Raw genomic sequence first — 14,125 nt, 5'->3', positions numbered from 1 at the left:
TATTATTATTATTATTATTATTATTAACTGGCATTAAGAACTCGAAAGTTCATTGTCGCAAATATCAAATCCCGCCATTGTTCCTGTCCCTGAGCGCGATCCTTTCATTCGCGGTCTTCGTACCCTATTTCTTTCAGGAGTATAATAAAATATTAAAAAATATTAAATACACATGTATTCAATATTTTTCCATATTTTGTGCTACTTGAGATGGTACATTATATATTAAATATCCATTTTATAATTGCATTAATAAAAGTAATCAATTTAAAATTTATAAAAGTACAGTTTTGTGAATAACATTATAAATTGGATTAAAAGTAATGACAAAAAATGATGATAATGATTCATATGAAAAATCGGGTGGCCAATTTCAAGTTGGAATCGTTCGTTCTCACATTAAAACAAGTAAAAAAAAAAAAGGAAAAAAAATAAAGCTTTTACTGTGATATGATATTCAAGTATAAAGTTCATCGAGGTTAAATCGAAGCGAGGCTTCCGTTAAAAGGAAGACTGCGAACGATTAACCATTAATTAATTATTGGGTTGTCAGACCGTTCGCCAAATATACCGTTTTTACCAGAAGAGGAAGAAATCCCATTGCAATTTATAAACTTATAAATACCATGCTACCTTTAATTACCACGTTGGTTGGCCAATTCGAAAATCGCACAAGATAAAAATGTAAATCGAAATTGTACTCCTTGGTATTTAGTAAAAAAAGGTAGAAAAAAAGAGAAAAGGAAATGATCCGTACTCGTGTGTTTTTCTCAAAAAACTTCACGGGATATTAATAATAATTTTCACTAAGAGAAATAAAAAAAGACAGCTTATAGTTATATTTACACAGTTATAGTTATATTTTTGTCCTTTCGTATTATTATGATTGTAATAACGTTACTTGACATTACATATCTTTTGCTTGATTTAGATCCTTACTTCAAAGCCTTCATGGAGGTGTAAATTTGTAATTAACGCAGGACAACAAAAATTAGATATACATAGGTAGTTATGCATTTAAATGATAAAAATGTATTTTTTATAAATAACAGAACACAGTGATAGGTTTAGTATTAATATAGATTTATTCAAATATTTTTATTATTTATCGATTTGAGTTTGAAAAGTTAGATATATGAGAACATATGTACGATCTCTCTTTCGTGTAAGAGATTTCTCAAGTATTTTGCAATATTTGCATATCAATTCCATAAAATGAAACTTGATCTCTTATAAAAATGTTAAGCTAATTAATTCTAGACGAAATCTACAAAAGTTATGTCGTTAGTATCGAATTAAGAATAAAAGAAAAACAGGTTATACTAAAAGCATATCCATTAACGTAAATCACTATATTTTAATACATTCTAGCAATATGATGCATTAATTTTCATATCATCATATTAATATTCAGAATTTGAGGACGATACATTTTATTATATTATACCAAAAGTGAATGAACTTTTTCGTATACACACCCACCCACACGAATGTACAAACAAAAAATGAATAAATTAATTAGAAATGAGGATTAGGTTATATCATCTTAAATATATCAGCAACCTTGAAAAAGGGAAAAGAAATGAGAGAAAATAAGGAAGGTGCAGGACTCGACGCGGCAAGTTATAGTACTCAAATGATGGAAGAGGGAGAGAAGAGAGTATGCATATATGTATGTTGTGTTTTGTTGTGTTTGTGTATCTTTGAATATCCTGCTGCGCGTATATTTGTGTGCGCGCAAAAGGGAATAGAAAGATAGAGAGAGCGAGTGAGTGAGTGAACACGACAACGTGAGAAGCATGGCGTGACTTGGTTCAGCTCGAGTCACAAACTACCGGACCAGCACGCGGCGCAGATCCAAAAGACTATCTCGAGTTTACCGTCGGGGAGACGAGTAGTCTTAGCAAACGTTAGTTGAGAACGAACCAACAGGTGAAGTCTAAGTCTTTTTCTTTTATTGTTCTTCTTGTGCGTGAACCATCATCGAGTAGGTCTTATTTTCTTCAAGGAATTATTAGTGGTGATAACATCCTTTCAAATTTCTTGGCTCGATCATCATACTCGTCTAAAATTAAACAGGTTAGAACTTTTTTTCTTACTTCTTTTTATATTAATAACTTGCAAAAATTCACAGAGTTTCATTTTAATTTAGAAATGAAGTTTTCATAAGAAAAATCAGCAAATAAAAATGTTTAAAAGAGGTCGTCTTCGCTTTTCCATTTAGTTGAATTAAAGTGTCCGTAACGAAAGATGATCACTCAGATTCATTCTCGTCTTCCTCTCTCGTTTTGCAAAGGCTAATCGGACCGGAAATATTTATATTTGTTAACCACGGAGAAATGCAAATAAACGAAAGCGACACAGTGAAGTCAGAAAATTGGAACGAGATTTTCCTTTTGATATGAACGATTGTCGTATACATATGATAGTATAAAAAAACAACATATTATTAATGAGCCGTACGTTTGATATTTCAAATATGAATTAGTTTTTTTTATTTCGTCAATAACATTTATAAAAAGTAGGACTCTAAATTAATAAGTAAATTAGTTTATGCACATTATGTTTATTAAATCACAGGATATTTAGATGTATAGAAGAACGCGTACAACGTTACGTACTTTAAGGTTCAGAGGTGAACTTTTCATTTCTTCTTATAATACTTTATCTTCACAGAAAACTATAGGTTTTTAGGTAGATAAAACTAACACAACGGACAATGTAATATAACGGCAAAACTTTTTGAAATTTTGAAAACATTTTTTGTATATAACTGTTATGGTAATTTGCGACATGCAATAGCTTTTTTTTACTATTCAAAAAAGTAGGTACAATCGCATGCAACGAAAATGTACCTCTAATCTATAGTGCTTTCATATTTTTGTTATATTATAATATGTTGATGTTACTTTGTTAAATCCGATATTTCCTGAAATGAGTAACCTTGTAATAACTAATAAACTAACCAGTTGAAATACGAAAGAAAACCGACTAGCATACTAAAATTAGGTAATACATAAAATAAACGCGAACAATGAGTATGAGTTGACAAATTGATATTACTTAAACAAATTTCTAATCGTTACTTCTTGAAACATATAAGGTAATGCATACATGTATCTCGTTAAAGATATTCCAAATGCATTTATGATGACAGAGTTAACAAGAGAGTTGTAGACTATGCGATGTAATTATCAAACAACAGAAAGACAAAGAGAAAAAGAGATAAAAATTATATAAAAATTTAGATAGAGATGAAGAAACTAACAGACGAATAGACTTAAGAGTAAAATGTAATTAAGACTCGATAGCCATATGTACAAAACGTTTCATCGTGAAGATTACTGACATCGATCGAGAAGTCTTACTCGATGACAACAGATCGATCATAAATCGAGACGTTGAAAGTTGCCACTACTACTACTACTACTACTACTACTACTACTACTACTACTACTACTACTACTACTACTACTACTGCTACTACTATTACTACTACTATTACTAATACTAATAATAATTTCTTCTTTCTCGAATGTAAAAAATATGAATAGTTGTTCATGAAACGTTCATTAACCTTCTTCGTTGATTAACTTTCACTCGTTCTATTTAATTCAAGGTCTCCTATAAAAACACCTTACTTCATTTCTTTATATAACATATATAAATATAAACATTTTTAAATATATAGATGTTTATTATTTTGATAACTTGTATTGTAATAGATTATTTAGAGTTTGTTAAAATAATTGTTCAAATTTGTTCCGATTTGCATAATCATTTTTATTCACTAAATATTATTTTATATGCATCAAAACTATAGTGTTGAAAATAAATCGTTTTCAAAAATCAATGACTTTTGTGAAAACTTTTCAGATAAGAAAAGAATACAGAATATGAAAAATTTCGAGCAATCTATATACGAGGTACATAGATATAAACATATTTGATTCAGACACCCTGTATGAAGGTGTATAAGGATCACTGATTGTGAGATTATAAATACATCTACAATTGTATATGTATAATATACGTATGTCTATCTTTGTTGAGAAAGCGTTAATAGTGAATATAAAGTGCCATAATTATCTCCTTTCAAGGGAAAAACTTAATACCTCGATGAGTATCGTAAGATTCATGGCTTCCGTTATTCGTGAGTTCTATCATTAATTAAATATGCTTCTTGTCTTGAAACTTGAATCGTCTTGAATCTATATGTTGAGCCAATCGTTTATTCTTTTTTATTGACTTTAGGAAACTTGTCAATAAATTTTTGATAAAGTATCTTACATATGTCAAGTTATTAATTGTTCTATTCATATTTTTTAACATTTTAAATTTACATGGTACTCCTAATATATAAAACTAATTTATTATATTATCCAATATATATCTAATTTTAATATTAAAATGATTAATTTTCGAGTAATTGCAAGCAATTTAAAATTGTCAAAATGTCAATGAAACAAATTAAATATCATAATTGAGTGATCATTTTTTGTACTTATATTTTTGTATTATCGCATTATATTTGTCTCGCATATCACGTAGATATTATTATATATAGTTACATATGTTATACTAGATTAAAGCCCAGTCAGTGTCCACATGACGCTACATCGCATTCCTTCAGAGTTGATCTAATTCCGTTGAATCATAGTCCGTACATTACATTTTCTTTTTCTTACGTTAGTCTTGCTTCTTTTTCTCATCGAATTCCTTTTTATGATGTTTTAATCAAATTTCAAAATATATACCTAACAATCGTGTGCACGCTTTTATAAGAAGAATCCGTTAGAAAGAGTTATCACGCGTACGATAACCTAAGACATTTACGGCATTAAATTTTCACGTTTTCTCGAGGTTTATCCTTTTCTATTATACGACAGGTAATGCTTACGTAGAGAGATACTTGTAGGTACCTCTCTCTGTACTGTACTTTTAGTTATACGTATACCCTATCGATACCGATGAGTCTTCATATTCCAAACTTTCTTCAGCAGTCATGACTATAACATTTTTCGATTTATGTGATTTATAATTTTTGTAAATTGTCTTTTGTCAATAAATAACTAACAGATGTTTATGCTTGAGTTAAGAGTACTATTATATTTATTATTTTTAAATACTGACGTAAAGTAATAGAATGAACATTTGAAAAAATGTTTTTTATTTATATCGGATTTATTGAATTTTATAGATTTTTTTTTACATTTTTTTTTATCGAATGTCAATAAATGAATTAATTAATCATTATATTTTCTTTCTTTCTGAGTATTATAAATATTATAAATAGCGTAGAGTTCATATTCTTTAGACTTTCGTTTTATTCATCTTCCTTTCGTCTTGCTATCTAATATGCGCTCACGTGTTCACTTTCGCTTCTCGCAAGAATCCACCAATGTGATCGTTAGCTTGACTGCATAATTATGATAATAGTGACTATACGGTAGGATGTATTTAAGGATGTATTAAAAAATTCGTATGTAATATTCGCATGTAATTTTATAAAAGTGTGAGTTTTTTTTTGTTTTTTTAAATATCTATCATAATAACAATCGAAATATGAAAATAAAAAGAAAATATTAAAATCTATTTTTTGTTGATAGAAGATATGTATAAATATATAATAGAAATCATTCAGATATTCTAATTAAATAAGTATTCATTCGATGTTGTTGATCGAGATAACGAGTCCTTGCTGTATATTGCATAATAAATAAGATCGAAAGGCGGTTGTCGTAATTATACGCGCGTGCCTGCGTCCAAGTCTAGCTAGAATAGTTACACGTTATACCTTGCCTCTTATTATTGATAATCGTACCGTGACGCTTCAATTATCGCCTTCCGTCTTCATCTTTCTCGCTCTTCCCCCTTTTTTTCTACATATACATAGGTAAAGTATTCTTGTATTCTTTTTTGTTGTTTTCTATTCTTTTTTTAGTTTTCAGTCATTAATCCCGAAAAGTAGATAATATGCAAATGAATATTAATGCATAATATGAAATTTTGTCTTCTTCTTCTTCTTCTTCTTCTTCTTCTTCTTCTTCTTCTTCTTCTTCTTCTTCTTATACATTGTGTAGTTAAGAATACTGAAGGTATGTTCGTTTAATATCGATGATTTGACAGAATGTGGAAGAAAGATTTTTTCTAGAAAACATTTCCAATTCCAGCAGGATTCTCTCAGTGTAGGGACGTAAATAATAGTCCAGATGGCGGATAAGTCTTCCTAAGTACAACTATACGATATAACCTGAAGCTCGTTATGACATAAAACGTCTATGGGATAGTTAGAAGTGGATAGCAGGTGCTTCAGCTACCTTTGCAATCATTTTTATAGGAGAAGAAGAACCATGACTAATAACGTTCTTTGAATGTGCATCTTATGTCTATGTGTAACATTACTTTATCATTTACCAATATTTTTTTCATACTTACTACTTAAAATAAGACACCTCATTCGCGTATCTTTTTTTTAAAGATTGCAATGATTGTTGTAATTGTGCTTGTGTGTTCTTTTCATCAAATATTTATCAATATGCTTTTTTTATTTCTCTTTTTTTTAATTTAAAAAATTTTGAAAATTATTATTTAAAAAGACATTATTTATAATAACACAGACAATGTATGAGTACTGCAGCATAAATTTAAATTCTGCTGCAACTTACCATAGGGTTAAACAAAAGTCATTAGATCAAATCATTACGAAAAGAAGATACTTGGAGTTATGCTTCGGAAAATACATTTCAATGAAATAAAAGAAAAAAATATGTAATATTTAATAGTTTTAGGTATACGTAGGCAGGAAGTGTCATGCTTGCCTGGGCAAAGTATAAATATTAATTAACGAATCATCAAACTGGATCGTGAAGAAATATTCAACGAAAGACCAGCCTTACGTATTACGCTTTGATGAATTTATTCTCTTGTGAATTGAAAAAAGTACAATACCATAGAACAATAACTTCCATCTTTAGATCATTTCGTTGTCATGAAATAATTATTTTATTTTTAAAACTTATGCAAAAAAAATACGAAGGAAGTAAAAAATTGTGATAAAAATTAATTAAATAATTTGATAAAAATCCAAAGAATTATTTGAAACTCTCTCTCCCTTTTTTCATTCCCTTTCTCTTCATCATTTGTTTTAATTACTCATTCTGATTTCATATCTCCATAATATAATTGCTTTAAACGAAATATTCATTATTCATCATCTATCACATCGAGAAAAGAATTTCTTAAAAGGTTTCTTAATACTTTTAAAGATTGAAAGACTAAAAGAAAAAGAATGTAAAAGATGATGGGAAATTAGGCAATGAAATAGGATAGAATAACCACTATCACTCTTTCTACTACTCATTTACTTTCTTATAACGACTTTTTTAATTCCTTAGAACAAGCTTTCGATCGTATAAGAACAGTTTTTTCTCATTTCGATCAAACGTAAAATGAATTCTTCAAATTTTCTAATTTGTCATTCATTATTCGATAACAGATCTTTCGTAATAAAACACATCGAAAAGTAATACAAAATTAGAGAATTTTTGTAGGATCACAGGAGAATAGCTGTGTAAAGTAAACAAAGTAAACCCCATCTTAGGGTTAACTTTTATTGTAGAAATATATAATAATAGTAATAATGAAAACATTTGAATTCATGTTTTTGCATTTAAATGAAACTCGTTCTTAGAATGATTTAATTCTAAACCGATTTGTGTACTAAGCGAGAATGCGGCTGATCGTTGAAATTTTTCCGACTTTTGTACTAAACGAGAATGATCTATTTCCTTAAAAAAAAAATAAAAATTAATCTGTTGTATTGAAAGTACAGAGTAAAGCGGTAAAATCCTGCAACACCGGTAGTACTCCTAATAATTTCTAGCGATTAAAGCTGACCTTTATTGAAACGCATCAAGGTCATGAATATCCAGTTCGTATAGCGAGTTCATCGGCTACAAAAGAAAAGAGAACTTACTCTCTGATTCTTAGTAATTTGGTTGAAATTTGCGCTTTCGAATCGAAACTAGCAAATGATCGTTGAAATTTTTCCGGGGTCTATGATTATCAGGTATGGTATAATACTTGGAGTTATTCGAACATAGTTGAACTGAAATGAGATGTATTTCTACCTAAGTTTACAAATCAAAATAACCTTTTAAATATATACATATATATATATATATATATCAAAATTATGTATGTTAGTCTTATTATGTTTTTTCTTAAAAGTAAATTGAGAGCCAGACTTATCCTATATTTCTCATATTTTCTCATTTTCTCTCAAAATACCGAGTATAAAACTAATACATTTTGTGTAGATCGAACCTAAAATCATGGTGAATTGGTCTACTTCGGTTCTCAACGCCTCATATTATATCAAAGAAATTAGAATTAGAATATTTGTAAGGTTATGTAATTTTTGTATTTTATAGTTGATGAAGAAGTTCTAATTTATATTAGGACGAAATTTTTAACAAGATCAAAACAATATGTTCTGATTTTTGTTCACCTGTGCAACTTCCCTATGATATATAAAGTTTGTATATATTTTATTTTGTGGACTCGAAAATTGAACTAGAATTCAACTAATTGAATAATAATTAAAGTCATATATGCGATCATATTGAAATTATAGATCATAGACCTACTTTGTTGCAAGTTGCATAGTTATAAAGTCAACTTTACGGAATGAATGTTCTGCTTTCTAACGACATTCTTTTCAAAGAAAACTTATCATTCTAATACAATAGTTATAATTTAGTTAAATTATATTGTTGTAGCAGAAAATATATTGTTCGTTTATCAATTTAAAAAAGACGAGCATTCCGATAGTACCTTAGACCGGCTGGAATTAATAAAGATTTCACGCTTGACTGCGAAACTTGCTTCTACTCTCTCACTCTCTCTTTTTCCGTCTTTCATGTCTTTCATTGGCATAAAAAGAAAGAGGAAAGAATGGAAGCGAGAAGCGAATCTTATAACAGCCTGTAAATCTTAACGCTCGTAAAACTCGAAACGACGTGGACCTAGAACGACACTGGACGCATCCTAATTCGACTTTCGCGAACCAAACAACGCTCTCCCTCTCCCATCGTTTTTTACGGCGTTTTTTAATTAACGCTGAATAAAGTCATCTTTTCCATGTAGTTTCCGCGTTTTTTTTTGATTGAATAATTTCTTCAAATTTTATTCGCTGGAGTATTAAATGTCATAATATTTATTTACCAAAAATTATTTACTCTTTTTTTTATGATCATTATTCTTATTTGGATATTTGTAAAGAGAAATAAGGATGCGTACGTTACTACATCCCAATGACTAAACTCCTGTCTTTTTTTATATAAATCTAATGGAGGGATGGTTGAAATCCAACACGATATTTATGTTGGTGTTTGGACGCCCCATGGGATTCAGTCGGCTCGATAAAAGATAATGAATTCTTTCTCCACAAGGATCGTAAATATTGTGATCTGGCTTTCCAAACCTAATGTATGGAATCATTTCAAATTTTTAAATCAAATGCTCAAAACTCGAAAAACTTAATAGAGAAGATTTTTCTAATTATCATAAAACTTATGAATCTACATGACATTCTAATGTGTATGACAAAATGGGGGGAACATTTAATCAAAAATAAAATACTCAAGAATTTATACAACTTCTTCTTCTTCTTTGCATCTGTCGAAAGGTTCTTGACATGTAAAGTATTTTGTATATTTTATGTGTTTTGCGAGTTAATTAGAAAATTAATTTTCTTCAATTACAATGTAAAGCTTTTATTAAATACCATTTTTTAGAATTAACTGTATAAATATACTTCAAATGTTCTAAAGTCTTATGTGATATGACAGATATGTCTCTTTTTGAAGCTAATGAAGATGATAATTACGTATTTATTGAATTATTGCTATAGCTAAATTAGAATCAAATTAATGATGGTTTTTGTATTATACAATTGTTTATGGTCTGCTATTTTTATATATGATTTTAAGTTCATTTAATAAGATAATTAGGAATATTTTTTACTACGATCTGAATTTAGTGAACAAAAAATAAAATAACTTTAGAAATATAATCAACGGCCTGGCCACGTTGAAATACTAGTTTCCATAAAATCATTAAAGTCAAGCTACGATAGGCTCAGTTAATAAAACGATCCGTTGAAAAAAAACAAAAGATAGAAAGCATGTGTGCTGTTAACTCGAAAAAGGCGTTAAAAATGCGAATTTTTATTAACTTGATAATCGTTGATATTTCGTCTTCCCTTTGATGAAAAGTTAACTTTTTCATATATATTTCATTATTTAATTATTAGTAATATACAAGCAAACAATTTCATGTTTATGAATATTTGTAAAATTTTCAATTTTATAATGAAAGATGTTAGAGAGAGGAAGATATATTTTTAATCGACTTCAAAAAGGAGGAGGTTCTTAATTCAGATGTTTGTTTTTTTTTTTTTTTTTTTATTTAAAAACTTACATATATATTTATATATAACAAGCACTTTTTGAAAGTATGCAAGCAAATTCTGATACGATAACTGGCCACCTTTCGGATTCCATTCAAGAGCTATTAACAAACAGCAGGAACGTAATAACAATTCTTCGAAAGTATCATGTTTAAGAAAAAAGTTGATTGGGAGAGTAAAGTAAAGAAAGTAAAATACCTTCGAAAACTCGTCTTCAAGCATGTATTTTTCTCTCTTTCTCACATTTATTAAGAGTTTTACTTAAATTTCTTATCTTTCTTCTTACATTTCCTTTTACTCCTCCTTTACTCCATTATTACTCTCTATGCACTCACATTTTTATTAATATCACAGCAACTTTCTTTGATTTTAGTTGTTTCATACAAATCTCTTCTTTATAATTTCGTTTATGATATGGGGGACTCATCAAAAAATCTTACAAAAAGCGGCATCTTTTTATCTTATCTCTTTCTTTTTATTATCTTACTTTATTTTTTCTTTTACTTTTATTTCAATGAATATTTTTCCAAACAGTGCGAGTTTTGACACCTTAGCAAGTAAAAGAAATACAATATTATTTTTTCAATAGAGTCTTTTTCATGTATACTTATTTTTACAATAGGTATAGGAATTAATTTTTTTGGTGTCATTTTTATTAGAATTTTCATTTTAAACGAAAGATAAATTCCTATGGATAGAAGTAAGATTCGAGAGCCTGCTTTTTCATTTCTTTCCTAAAATTTCTTCTTTTTTTTTATCAATAATATAATTATAAAATGTGATATCATCTTGTAATAAATAGAAAATAATATTCCATTTAAAAAGATAGAGAGGACTTTCAAATCTCATACAAAAATGATTTTGAGAAAAGATATGCATCTTGAGATAGTATAATTTTGTCCTGAGCATTTTTGTCATAAAATTAAAAAATATTATATATATATATATAATAAAACTTGATCCCAAATAATATTTGCAAATTAAATATTTTTTCATTCGAAATCCCCTAAAATCTAGTACCAATTTTGAATTAAAGAAAAAAAAAATCGTAAACGTGTATAAAAAAGCAATTTAACAAATTATCTCGAATAATAATCGTAAATGCCATTGAACCGTTCCGGCTGATCAAAGAAATGATATATAGAGTTGTCGATAGAGGTAATAAAAAATGGAAGGACGTAGCAATGATTATTGAACCAAGAAAATTATTCATATATATACGTGCAGAAATATTTCGAATAATTCAACTTGAAAGGTAGTACATATTTAAAAATGGAAATGAATCGCATAAAACTACTTTATTCGATTATTTGATTCATTGGATTTCATGTTATGTTTCTCTCTCTTTTTAATTTTAATTTATTTCGAGAAATTATGTACGTTCCGAGAGAAGAAATAACTCGATATGAATTAAATTCGATATTTATCATATTATTTTTGATACTTATTTTCAGTAGCTCTGTAAATTAAAACTTTCGAAAATATTAATGTAGGTAACGTTTTAAGAAATACGGAAGATCGACTGACTGAGAGTTGAATGAACGAAAGACGAGACTTCACAGATTCTTTTTTTTTTTTTTCAGAAGTAAAAAGTGTACAAGATTTCGTCTGAAAATACACAGTAGTGTAATAAGATTTTATTATTCGTGAGAAAATTACTGAATAGATATAGCGCTTGTAATTAAAAAGAACAAAAAATAATACAAGAAAGTATTTTCATTGTTAAAGAAGTATTTCTCAAATGAAATTGAAATTTTTAATTAAATTTTTGTCGGTATTTCTTCATTTCTCGCTCGTTGCAAAGAAATTTTCTTGTTAACTCAAACAAAGTGGTTTTCCAACAATCATACATCTTACGAGCCTTTCATTATGATGTAAGGTTTATTATCATATTAATAACTGGGTATTATATTAAGTCGTACTTGTACGACCACAGTTATTTCGAATTCATTCTAATTGTTCTAATCATAAGTATGCGTATACTTTTGTGGTTCCACGAAGTATAAACTTATGCTTTACCGTTGTTTTCTTTTAAATCACAACTGAAATATAGATATAGCAAAAAAGTAAACATGCATGTGTCTTTAGTAATTGCAACATCTTTAGTAATTCGCAAAAACTCATGTGTTTGTAAACAAAATTAATGGATTAATTGTTAAAATGTCGATACTGTCAGAGATAGAAACGTGTTTAAATTGATTCTTTTATTTGTTATCATTGATTTATTATATTTTATTTCTTTTTTTAATTTAGTTTATATAGATAATAATAATAAGAAAGAAAAAAAAATAAGATGCGTAAAGATATATTTTATAAATAACTTGTAATAAACTTGACAGAAATGCGTTCTCATAATATTCCCACAGTGATGCGTTGAAAATCATGCGAAACGTTCACCAAACAGCCGTGTAATAACCATTACGAATCAACAACATTTATTACCTTTTTTACAAACAATATAAAATTTATAAAAATAAATTATTTTATATCTTTTAAAGAAATAAAAAAGTTAATAACAAATATTGTGATAATATTTAATTAACTTGATTAACTTTATTAATTTAGCAATAATGCCGATAAAATAATGATATTTAGTAATAAATGTAAAAAATAAAAGAAAATAATATTTAGTCACTCTTTGATGTTAAAACACTTAAGCAATTAGGATCATTACTCTAAACAGATAGTTCCGTTTGAAGAGCAAAAAGAAGGTGTTTTTTTTCCATATAGACACCGTTTTATAGCTCGTTTTTGTCTCGTATCACGGTAATACGGCTCGTGCCGTGACTCTGATGCCATCGTCCGATTGATGAGGATCTTCCTTTTCCTTCTATACATTTTACATTTTTATCCTCTTACCATGAACTTTTATGGTATATCTTTCTATATCGTATAATAAAATATCTAATTTTTTCATAAAAAATTAATAATTGTAACAATTGTTTAGAAAATATAATAACACAGTAATGTATAAGAGAAAGTAAAATGACAAGAATAAATAAAATCTGTACAAGCAGAGATAAAGAAGTTCTAGAAAAGTAAATTTTATCAATCACTGACGCGAGTAAATAGATAAAATAGATAATACCGTTGGAAGGTCTTGTCTTAATGAAGAGAAAAGTAATCGGACGTGAAGTTCTGAGTTTTACTTGGAAATGGCATAAAATGGTGACGCTAAGAAAATTATTAGCAAAAGGTGTCTTCGTTAGAATTTCGCACACGTTCCTAACCGTTCAACTCTCGGACAATAAGAAGTAACTCGAATTACCTGTTACCCCTTACTGTTTGCAAAACCGCAAGTTTGTCATGAAACGACGAAGACGATAGAAATAATTGAAGGAAATTTATTAAACTAACGACGTGGCTCGTGCCATTTTATTCCGATTGTTAACAAAACGAAACTATTACACTAGAAATTCAATGATTGTATATATGAACAAAGAGATATATATTATATATATAATATAGTATTGTAGATAGAGTTGAAACATTTCCAAGGACGATGATCGAGCGTGTCAGACGCTTAGGAACGACGAAGAATATAATACAAGTGCTTAGGGCATCCGAGTTATTCGTAATCCTTCAACTGTGCACACCTGCGCACAACTACGCGCAACTGCGCTTAGATATACTTAGATATGCACATAGCCT

At 28.4% G+C, this 14,125-nt stretch overlaps 1 protein-coding gene across 1 annotated transcript in view; it reads left to right on the top strand.

The window, feature by feature from the left end:
• The first annotated feature begins 1,856 nt into the window (after positions 1–1,856).
• The window catches only part of sha (shavenoid), a 29,312-nt gene continuing 17,043 nt past the window's right edge, over positions 1,857–14,125 (top strand). Inside the window, exon 1 of the mRNA XM_089171425.1 lies at positions 1,857–2,079. The gene's annotated coding sequence lies outside the window, so the exon portion shown is untranslated. The remainder of the gene's footprint in view (positions 2,080–14,125) is intronic.

The sequence above is a fragment of the Polistes dominula genome, unplaced genomic scaffold (genome assembly GCF_049000335.1).
Source record: "Polistes dominula isolate Pdom_NZ unplaced genomic scaffold, Pdom_raw_medaka contig_246, whole genome shotgun sequence".
NCBI lineage: Eukaryota > Metazoa > Arthropoda > Insecta > Hymenoptera > Vespidae > Polistes > Polistes dominula.
This window is presented reverse-complemented; position numbering and strand designations above follow the sequence as displayed.